Raw genomic sequence first — 12493 nt, 5'->3', positions numbered from 1 at the left:
ACAAACTGCCGCGGGACCCTCACTTGCGCCCGTTGTGCAGAAAAGGGCCATGATAGCCAGCAGTGTTGCTCACCAGAAAAGTGTGTAAACTGCGGAGGCAATCATGCTTCATTTTCCAGAAATTGTGAGCGCTGGCAACTAGAAAAACAAATAACAGCAATTAAAACTAAAGAAAATTTATCCTATCCTGAAGCTAGAAAAAAAGTTCTAGCTCAAACACCCACACCCGGCTTAACATATGCATCTGTAACAAAAAAACCGTTTTGTGCAAATTGTTCCTGTAAAAATTGTGTTAAATACTCCACCGAAAACAAAAATACAGATAAATCCTCTGAATCTGAAATTGAACCTACTGTAAAAAATATCCCTGACAACATCAAACCAGTCAAATCCAAATCTAATTCGAAATCTCAAAATTCGCTGAAATTAAAGCTTGCGAAACGTGGCTCTTCATCGACACAGTTGGCTTCAAAATTAAAATTATCAAAAACACAGAACTCCGTCGCACTGGGGCTGGCGACGCAGGGTATCGCCCATAAGGATTTCAAATCCATTTTTGGTGGCGCACCCAAAAGTCCCGATATCATAGAGCTTCATCCATCTGAAGGGGATGACGATGAATTGGAAATGAGTTGCGATGTTTCGCCAACTCAAACAACTGATAGTGACTTTTCTGTTAATACAAAAATTTCTTAATGGGTACCTTCCTTTCATGGAATTGTCGTGGCATTCGGTCCAAACTTCCTGACATCAAGTCCATCATTAATAAATTTCATCCCGTTTGTCTTGGTGTTCAAGAAACCTTTTTGGCACCAAACATTCCTATTAAACTGCGCGGTTACAGCTGTGTTCGGAAAGATGCAGACACAGAATCTCACAGTTCTGGAGGTGTCTGTATTTTCACTTCTAACCTTTATCCGAGCACACCTCTAACTCTACATACATCTCTACAGGCTGTGGCTGTACAAGTTCATGTACGGACATTAGTCACAGTCTGCTGTCTTTACTTACCACCTCATGCAGTTATATGTCAGCAAGATCTTGATAACCTAGTAGACCAGCTTCCCTCACCATTTCTCTTACTGGGCGACTTTAACGGACATAGTACATTGTGGGGTTCAGAAAGTACAAACTCTCGAGGGCGGAAAATTGAGCAGTTTATTTCTAACAACTGTCTCTGCCTGCTCAATACTGAACAGAGAACGTACTTCCATGAACCCACACGTAGCTTCCATACACTTGATCTGGCCATATGTTCTCCTGAACTCTTGCCGTTGCTTAAATTTTCAGTCAGTAATGATCTATACAATAGTGATCATTTTCCAGTTATTGTCTCATATGCTGAAGGAGGAAATAAGACCCTGAGTCCTCCACGTTTTTTATTCCATCGAGCAAACTGGGATATGTTTATGTACTCAGCAGACATCTCGCAGGCTATGGTCAGTATTTCAGACATCACAGAAGCAGTTCAACATGTCATTCAAACACTTATAAAAGCCGCTAATAACACCATACCAAAATCTTCCTCGCGTCTAAGGAAGTTTTACAAACCGTGGTGGAATAAAGAATGCCACGACAGCCATAAGAATCAAAAGAAACTATGGAATATTTTTAGACGATACCCAACAACAGAGAATCTTGTCGCTTTCAAAAGAGCCAAAGCGCTTGCTCGCCGCATTCGCCGACGTAGTCAAAGAGAATCGTGGATAAAATTTATATCATCAATCACATCTTCTACTTCCAGTAAACATTTATGGAGGAAAGTAAAGGCTGCTAATGGGATTTATAGTGAATCATCCATCCCTGTTTTAAAAACCGGAACTGAGATGCACTCTTTCCCATTAGACATAGCCAATATTCTTGGTCATGCATTCGCACAGGTTTCCGCTATGGATTCTTATAGTCCTGAATTTCTGGCAATTAAGAATCCAGCGGAACGGTTATCATTGAATTTTAATGACCGAAGTTCCTATCCATACAACTGTGAGTTTAGGATGTTTGAATTAAAAGCCGCCTTGTCTCAAGCCCATGATACAAGTCCTGGGCCAGATGGAATCACATATAGTATGCTTCGCCATTTGAATGAAAACTCACTTTCCAACCTACTATTTTTATTTAATAGAATCTGGACGGAGCAGAAGTACCCATCACAATGGCGTGAAGCTATTGTGATTCCAATCCTGAAACCTGACAAGGAATCTTCCAATCCTCTGAGCTACAGGCCAATTGCTCTAACAAGTTGCATTTGTAAAACCTTTGAGCGCATGGTCAACGCTCGTCTTATCTTTGAATTGGAGAAACAAGGATGTATCTCGCCGTTGCAGAGTGGTTTCCGGAGAGGTCGTTCCACCTTCGACAATCTCATTTTACTGGAAACCCAGATCCGTAACGCTTTTGTTAAGAGGAATCACCTTGTGTCCATATTTTTTGATATAGAAAAGGCCTATGACCGTGCTTGGCGCTTTGGAATACTTTCAACACTTTTTAACTGCGGTTTTAGGGGAAACCTACCTATGTTTTTACAGAACTTTTTATCTCATCGGACTTTCAGAGTTCGTGTAGGCAACTTTTATTCCGATTCTTTTATTCAAGCTGAGGGAGTTCCGCAGGGAAGTGTCCTCAGTGTCACGCTTTTTATCGTTCATCTTAGTCAAATTTTAACAAGCTTACCTTCATCTGTACATGCCAGCCTTTATGTTGACGATCTGCAGATATCATGCCAAGATAGCGATATGAATGTAATTGAACAACATTTACAAACTGCAGTAGATAAATTAGTATCTTGGTGCGATAACAATGGGCATACTATCTCTCCGGAGAAGAGCCGATGTGTCCACTTTTGCCGGAAACGAAAGCTTCACCTTGATCCGAATATACATATTCGAAATACTCAAATCCCTGTGGTGAACGAAGTACGGTTTTTAGGAGTGATTCTTGATCGGAAGCTCACCTTCCTGCCGCATATCTTATATTTACGGAAGAAGTGTGAGAAATCATTGAACATTTTAAAAGTGCTCTCGAAAACATCTTGGGGTGCCGATCGAACCTCCTTAATCCGTGTTTACCAAGCAGTAATTCTTTCCCGAATTGACTATGGTTGTATGGTGTATGGTTCCGCCTGCCCATCAGTTTTGAGGCGACTGGATACCATTCACCATTCTGCTCTGCGTATCTGTTCAGGAGCATTCCGTACTTCTCCGGTTGAAAGCCTATACGTTATATGCCATCAACTTCCTCTAAGTTTAAGGCGTAAGAAATTATCTGCCATATTTTATTATCGAACAAAATCTGTTCTCAAACATCCTTTAGGCCAATTGTCACTGCCAGTTGGTCTTCGTCGACTGTATAATGCCCGTCCTTCGAACATGCTTCCCTTTTTGGAGAGAACAAAAATACTCCTTCATGACTCGGACCTTAACGATATTCGTGTTAGAGCTGTGGATTTCCTTAATTTCCCACCCTGGGATATTCCGCAATTTTCTTATTTGAATCCTTTTCTTGGATTCGATAAGTCCTCAACAGCTACTGTTGTTCTCCAGCAGATCTTTTTATACCATCGCTATCAGTATTCTACTTTTGCCCCAATTTTCACGGATGGCTCGAAATCAGATGATCATGTCGGTTGTGGAATCATACTTCCATCCGATACACTGAGCCACCGTCTTCATAATTGCTGCTCCGTCTTTACAGCTGAGTTGGTAGCAATTTTCTGTGCCCTCCAGAAAATTGGATCATCCTGTCAGCGTCATTTTGTCATCTATACCGATAGCATGAGTGCTTTGGAGACACTTTCACATTATCACAATCGGATGCATCCGGTTGCGATTAAAATTTTATTCACTTTGCGAGTTTTGAAAAATGATGGCTTCCAAATAAATTTCTGTTGGGTTCCGAGTCATGTTGGTATCTTCGGGAATGAGAAGGCAGATTTGACCGCAAAATCTGCAACGACCTTTTTAAGTATAGGACTTCCCTTTTGTGACATCAAAAGGTCTATTGATCATCATTTTTTTTCTGTTTGGCAAAAATCGTGGGACCTGCAGATCAGAAATAAATTGCATTCTGTTGAAACGAACATTGTTTCTTGGCCTGTTCATCCTATACGTGAGATGGATGTTAAATTGACTCGTCTCCGTATAGGGCATACGCGTTTCACACATAGGCATCTTATATTTGGCCAAAATACACCTATGTGCAACAGTTGCAAAGTTGATTTTACTGTTCGTCATATTTTAATTGAATGCCCAGATTTGATTCTTATCGTGCTCGTTTTTTTACCTCTGCGTCTTTGACATTACAAGACCTGGTGGGTGTAAAATACCACCCAAATATTTTTAATTTTTTAAAAGCTATGGGCTTTTTTACTTGCATTTGACATCTTTTTTCTCCTTTTGTATTATGAGAGATGAAATGAATAATTTCTTTGCATTGAATTTTTATGAATCGTAGTTAAAAATTTTAAGATTCTAATCGAGTTTGTTTCATCATTTTTCTTTTCTTTTTTTAACTTTACACCCCTGATACTGTTTTTAACAAATGAATGATTTACAAACCTCTGTATTTTAACAAATGAATGTTTTATAAACCATTTGATTGGCGCAGCATAGCCAAGCATGGCTCTTGCGCCAGAAACCAACACAAACCAAACCAAACCAAATCCCTATTATTGTTTCCCATATTGACAGAGGAGATTCTGTTCTCCGTACTCCACATTTTCTATACAATCGGGCAGATTGGGATGCATTCTCACAATTGGCAGTTATCACTGAGGACATGGTTAGTGGTGTAGACATTTCCGAAGCTTTACAACATGTCACCGATGTTATAATGAACGCCGCTAATAGAAGTATCCCAAAAAGTTCACCACGTCTACGACGATTTCGTAAACCGTGGTGGAATGACGCATGTCGCGACAGTTATAAAAAACAGAAAAAGTGTTGGAACATTTTCAGGAGGTATCCAACGACAGAAAACCTTCTTGCCTTTAAACGTGCCAAAGCCTATGCTCGACGCATTCTTCACCGTAGTCAGAGGGAATCTTGGAAGTCCTTTGTTTCCTCTATCACACCCTGTATTTCCAGTAAGATTATGTGGAAAAAAGTCAATGCCGCAAATGGGATTTATCGGGAATCGTACTTTCCTGTATTAAAAATTGGAAATGTAACGTATTCTGCCCCATTAGACATAGCTAATATTCTCGGCAAAGCTTTTGAACAAGTTTCCGCAATTGAATCTTACAACCCTGATTTTCTGACAATTAAGAAACGTGCGGAACGTTTGCCCTTGCGGTTCCAAGACAAGAATACTTTCCCATATAACTCTGAATTTCAGATGTTTGAGCTAGAAACGGCCTTGTCTCAAGTCCATGATACCAGTCCAGGGCCAGATGGAATCACATATAACATGCTTCGCCATTTGAATACCATTTCCCTTTCCAATCTGTTGATATTATTTAACAGAATATGGACTGAGCAGAAGTACCCTTCACAATGGCACGAAGCTATTGTGATTCCAATCCTAAAACCTGGCAAAACTCCTGAAAACCCTCTGCACTACAGGCCAATTGCTTTAACCAGTTGCGTGTGCAAAACTCTAGAGCGCATGGTGAATGCCCGCCTCATCTATGAATTAGAGAAACAAAGAATCCTTTCTCCGTTGCAAAGCGGTTTCCGTCGAGGGCGTTCTACTTTTGATAACCTCATTCTTTTGGAAACCCAAATACGCAACGCATTTGTAAGGAGAAATCACCTAGTCTCTATTTTCTTTGATATCGAAAAGGCATACGACCATGCATGGCGCTATGGCATACTTTCTACTCTTCATAAATATGGTTTTAGAGGACATTTGCCTATATTTTTATCTAAATTTTTATCCTATCGTACGTTTCGAGTTCGTGTTGCAAATTTCTATTCTGATGCTTTTATCCAAGCTGAGGGTGTTCCTCAGGGAGGTGTCCTTAGTGTCACGCTTTTTATAGTTCATCTAAGCCAAATTTTGAATCATTTGCCACAATCTGTTCATGGAAGCCTATATGTTGATGACTTGCAGATATCATGTCAAGGAAGCAATATGAGTCTCATTGAGCGACAGCTACAAAATGCTGTTAATAAACTGGTAGTTTGGTGCAATAATAACGGGCATACAATTTCTCCGGATAAGAGTAGATGCGTACACTTTTGCCGGAAGAGAACTATGCATTTAGATCCTGTTATTCACATACAAAATATACCTATTCCAGTTGTGGATGAAATACGGTTTTTGGGAGTGATTTTCGATCGCAGACTCACTTTCCTTCCGCATGTCCTTCAACTGCGAAAGAAGTGCGAGAAGGCCTTAAATATTTTGAAGGTACTCTCTAGAACATCTTGGGGGGCCGATCGAACCTCCTTACTCCGTATATATGAAGCAATCATACTTTCCCGCATAGATTATGGGTGTTTGGTATATGGTTCTGCTCGAGATTCCATTTTGTGGCGACTGGATACTGTGCCCCACTCTGCTTTGCGAATCTGCTCAGGAGCATTTCGCACTTCTCCAGTTGAAAGCCTTTACGTTATTTGTCACCAATTACCCCTTAACTTAAGACGTAAAAAATTGTCCGTTTTCTATCATTTTCGAACTATATCTCAACCAGGACATCCCGTATCTGAAATTATACTACCAGTTGGCTTGCGCAGATTATATGATGCCCGTCCATATCATATCCCCCCGTTCTGTGAGCGAGCCAAAAGTCTTATGCATGGCTCGAACCTTGATAATATCATTATTAAATCAGCTGATATTCTATGCTTTCCGCCCTGGGACACTCCACAATTTTCCTATTTAAATCCCTTTCTTGGATTTGATAAATTATCAACAGATCCGATTATTTTCCAACAGCTTTATCTCTACCATCGCAATCGGTTCTCTTCATTTATACCAATTTTCACGGATGGATCAAAATCAGATGACCATGTTGGTTGTGGAATCGTATTTCCATATGATACACTCAGTTACCGTCTTCATAATTGTTGCTCAGTATTTACGGCTGAGTTGATGGGTATTTTCTATGCTGTACAGAAAATTTTACTCTCTCCTCATAGAAAATTCATTATTTATACAGATAGCATGAGTGCGTTGGAAGCACTATCTCATTATCATAATCGGATGCACCCGATAGTTATACAAATTCTATTCACTTTGCATCTCTTGCAAAAGAAGGATTTTACAGTCAATTTTTGCTGGATCCCTAGTCACATTGGCATTTCTGGAAACGAAATGGCAGATTCAGCGGCAAAATCAGCAACGAACCTTTTGTCTCAGGGACTTCCTTATTGTGATATCAAAAAGTTCTTCGCGAAACACATTTTCGCTACTTGGCAATTAACGTGGGACCTGCGGACACAAAATAAACTGCATTCCATCAAACCAACTATTGGATTGTGGTCTGTTCTCCCAACACGCGAGACTGATGTGAAATTGACTCGTCTCCGTATAGGTCATACGCGTTATACACACCGACATCTCATTTTTGGTGAGGCGGCGCCAAATTGCCCAATATGCCATAAGGAATTTACTGTAAATCATATTTTAATTGAATGTCCCACTTTTAATCAAAATCGTGTTCATTTTTTTAAAACATCGTCATTAACCTTGCAGGACTTGGTGGGCGAGAGATACCACCCGAACATTTTTGAGTTTTTAAAATCTATTAACTTTTATATTTGCATTTGATATTGTGAACAATAGTTTTATCTTTTTGGTCATTAGTTTCATATCATTCATCTAACATTCATTCAAACAAATCTATCTTATAGTATTGCATTATTATACTATACATGCTTTTATTTCTATCTGCTTTTATATTTTAACTAATGTATAAAAAAAACCATGTATTAATGTTTTACTTCTACTTTTTTTACCATTTGCTTGGCGCAGCATGGCCAAATATGGCCCTTGCGCCACTAAATACCATAAACAACAACAACAACAACAACAACAGCGAAAATTTTGTTCCTCTAAGTGATGCTCTTCAAACGGTAAAAAATATATTGGAAAAAAAATGGCAGAGTGTATGGAATGAACAAACTCGTAATAAGTTGTTTGAAATTCATTCTTCGGTAAAGTCCTTTAAATATTATAACTTAAACCGGAAAAAATCTGTTATGTTAAATCGACTCAGAACTGGACACACCAGATTGACTCACGAATATTTACTCAACTCGGAACCCCAACCTACATGTTCACATTGTCATTGCTCTTTATCCATAAAGCATATACTTGTGGAATGTCCCAGTTTTAACCAATTTAGACGAATCCATTTTGGTAGCAACAATGTAACTTTAAATGACTTGTTGGGTGAGAAACCCAACCAAAATGTTTTTTTATTCTTGCAAGATATTGGAATCGAAAAGCAAATCTAAGTTTTAAATTTTGACATCGTTTTTGTGCATTATTTTTTTATAATAAAATAAATGTTGGAATAAATCTTGTGTTTGGCGCAGCATGGCCAAAAGTGGCCTTTGCACCATAAAACCAAACCAAACCAAACCTTTCTTAATCCTTTCAGAGGTTTTGATAACTCCTCCACTTCTCATATAATCTTGAAACAGCTCTTTCTACAACATCGCTATCAATATTCATCTTTTCTGCCTGTTTTCACGGATGGCTCGAAATCAGATGGCCATGTTGGTTGTGGAATAATATTTCCATCTGATACACTGAGCCACCGTCTTCACAACATTTGCTCAGTTTTTACTGCTGAATTGGTAGCCATTTTCTGTGCTCTCAGGAAAATTTCGCTTTCCACTCAGCGTAAATTCATTATTTACACTGATAGCAGGAGTGCGTTGGAGGCACTCACCCACTATCACAATTATCAAATACATCCAATTGCTATACGAATTCTGTTCACTTTGCACACCTTGCAAAATGAAAATTTTGATATCCTTTTTTGTTGGGTCCCAAGTCATGTAGGAATCTATGGCAACGAACTGGCGGATTCTACTGCAAAATCTGCAGTGTTGCCCTTGAATCAAGGTCTTCCCTACAGTGATGTTAGGAAGGCCTTGAATAAACACCTCTATTTTAGCTGGCAAAACACATGGGATCTGCAGATCCAGAATAAACTTCATTCTGTGAAACCAATTATTGGACTCTGGCCTAATCATCCTATACGCGAGGTTGATGTCAAGTTGACTCGCCTCCGCATAGGGCATACTCGCTACACGCATAAACATCTCATTTTTGGCGAGGCGGCACCAAAGTGCCCTGCATGTCATGTGGATTTTACCATTAATCATGTTTTAATCGAGTGCCCATCTTTTAATTCCTCCCATTTAAACTTTTTTAAATCATCGTCATTAACTTTACAAGATCTGGTGGGTGAAAAATTCCACCCAAACATCTTTAAATTTTTAAAATACATTAGCTTTTACACATGTATTTAATACTTTTAACTTTCATTAACGCCTGATTTTACATTGCTTCAATGTAATGGGTTTTTATACCACTGTTTCATTTAAATTTATTAACGTTGTACGTACTAGAACTCTTTTTTTTTGGAATTTATATGTTGATAACTTTTTCTTTTATATTTCATCATGTGTTTTTTTTTATAGATTGGTCTATTATTTCACCATTTGCTTGGCGCCGTATAATCAAGTATGGTTCTTGCGCCATAAAACACTAACAACCAACCAACCAACCGATTCTTTGAAGCAGTTGGCCCTAAACCAATCTCTGAAGTTCCTTCTCATCTTCCCCTGGGGAAACATCGATAAATAATTTCAAAGGCTTCAGTTTTCCAAAATATGCCAATGATAAAAAAATCATTTTAAAAAAGCCTATCTTTTAAGATAAAATCATTAAAAAACCGCAATCAATCTTTTGTTTATGCAATTAAAGGGATAGATTTGGGTGAACTCCTTAATATCAGCCGTCGATATCCGGTTGTTCAATGCATTTTTTTAAAAGAATCAGTGTTACCGGTATTGTAGAGATTCTATTTTTATTCGAATATATAATCGTTGCTCAAACCCTATACTTCCATTCTCAATAACATGACTTTACTTAAATTAGCAAGAATATTTTCGAAGTATTTTTTTTTTTGAATCAATGAAAAAATTCTAAATACAATATGAAAATTTAATATTTGAAAAGTATTTTGTAGCTTTTTGCTTAGTTTCCTCCATATTGAAATCCCTACCAATTTGTTATGTAAATAAAGATAGTTTTTTTTTCTCCCGCTTTTGGAACTAATTGCGAAATAGTTTGATCTCTCTCTTACTTATTGAAGATAATACAATATGAAAATGATGTTATGAAAAATTAGAGATAAATATTTCCATTTAAAAGCAATAAAAGTAATATTTTAATATGTTGATGTCTTTCAGTCTTCGAGTGAAAGTATAATAATCTTCAAAAAAAAAAAAAAAAATTCAAAGGTGAGATTTTGCCGAATTTTGCGATTCAGACCTCTCTGAAGCTGAAAAGAACAATTTGGGAATGATGTCTGTGAATATGATAGCTCCAATTCAAATGTCTTTATTCTTTGCAAGTACAAGTGAGCAAGATAACTTCAAGAGGTTAAGCATTTGCATTAATGCAAATGAAAACTTTGTTTGGGATAGTTTCGAAAATTGTAGTTCGGTATCAAATTCATTTTCTTCGTTATACAGGTGAAAAGAAATTCGGAACGGCCTTTCTCACAAATTTAAGGCATAACGCTTTTATTAGAGAGTTAGCCAGAATTCTTTGTCAATTTAAATACAGAAAAATAAAACGGATAAATTTTTCAAAAAGGTTTTTTTTAAAAATTTATTTATTTTTGTTCCTTTGTTTTTGATACAAAATTTGAATGCCTTGTTAGACTATCTTATTTACATAGACGTAAAGACAGAAAGAAATCACTGTCACTTTATTCTTCTTTATTATTAATAAACTAGCCGCCTTTGGCGACCAGCCGGTTCACCATTATTATCACTCGCTACAATTTTCAATTAAATATTTTAAGTAACTTGTATCTTAATAGCTTCTCAAACAAAACATTTTTAATCTTCAAATTTAATAGTCATACCAAACTTATACTGTTGTTTAGATCGTCTCGTTCAATTTACTATATATATTTTCCTAATTTGTTGTCATTTCCGGTAAAACTTCAACTTTAATTTAAAGTGGAAATGCTGAGATTGCAATTAATATAACGATATCTTTTAATGAAACCAAGCATTTTATTTTATTTATCATTTTTATTGTTATTTATTTATTATTATTATTGAATATGAGTACTGCAAACAGAATCTCTCGGTATTTAAGTCTTATGTGAACTACAAAATATTTTTCATAATTTATGTAATATCTCAATGAATTTCAACAAAAATTTCTCAGATTCAGCATAAAATTCAGTTTTTAGTTTTGCTTTCAAAATGATTGAAATGAAATCAATAATAATATTTCATTCCTGTCTATAAATATATTTTAAAAATTATGAAGTCTAAATTTAATGCAGTAAAGTACCATATTCTGAGAAATATTCTGGACACACCAAATTTTAAATAAATGAATGAATGTTTCTATTTTCCACGATCAACTAAGACTGATTTATGAAGTTTTGAATATTAAAAATTTAGAAAAACGCAACATTTTCATAATCTTAGGCCAATTAATCTTGAGAAAACTGCTCGCTGATTGGCGTATTTTCTTTGAAACGATCGATGGAAAAATCTAAAATTATCCTTTTTTATTGAATAGTGATATTCAAATTTTCATAAATCAGTCAGTTTAAGTGATTGATTTAGTTGATTGAAGTGCAAATCTTTTTATTTAAAATATTAGTGTTTCAAGAACATTTTGTTAAACATGATTTCCATAGCAGAATCTTTATGTAAAATCAAAAATTCGTTATTTATTAGAGCATTTATTGGATCAAGTTACATAAAATACAATCATTTTCCATTTAGACCATTTTAGAAGATCTGTGTCTATTACTAAAGATTTACAAATTAGCTGTGTGGCCCTGATTTGAATGGATATCCTGATCATATTAAACAAAACTTGCCTTAAAATAAAACTGACTTATTGGATTAATAATATAGATAGTGTAAAAGAACATAAAATAATTTTTCTTGAATTTATTTTTTAGAAAAAATAATATTTTATATTTGTTTCATTTCCTACAGACACGTGCTGAAAATTATATTTTTGCAGATTTCATTTCCAAAAAGATTTAATTTATTTATAACTGGAGTTTTAATCAATGTGATGGCAACACTTTGAAAAAAGCTAAATTTTCCCCACGAATGCGAAACGTGCTCGTGCAGCTAAAATTTTATTTTTATTTTGTACGAAAAAAATGTTGAAAAATATCGTTAAAATATTTATTTAAAAATTAATTAAAAATAGAAATTTAATTAGGTTAAAACATTGGTATCATTTAAAAGATAAATTTTTGATCTTTATATTGATGTAAAAATCTTTTTTGTGCGGTAATATTTTCTGAAGTTATAGCAGAAAC

The sequence above is a fragment of the Argiope bruennichi genome, chromosome X1, assembly GCF_947563725.1.
Source record: "Argiope bruennichi chromosome X1, qqArgBrue1.1, whole genome shotgun sequence".
NCBI classification, from domain to species: domain Eukaryota; kingdom Metazoa; phylum Arthropoda; class Arachnida; order Araneae; family Araneidae; genus Argiope; species Argiope bruennichi.
This window is presented reverse-complemented; position numbering follows the sequence as displayed.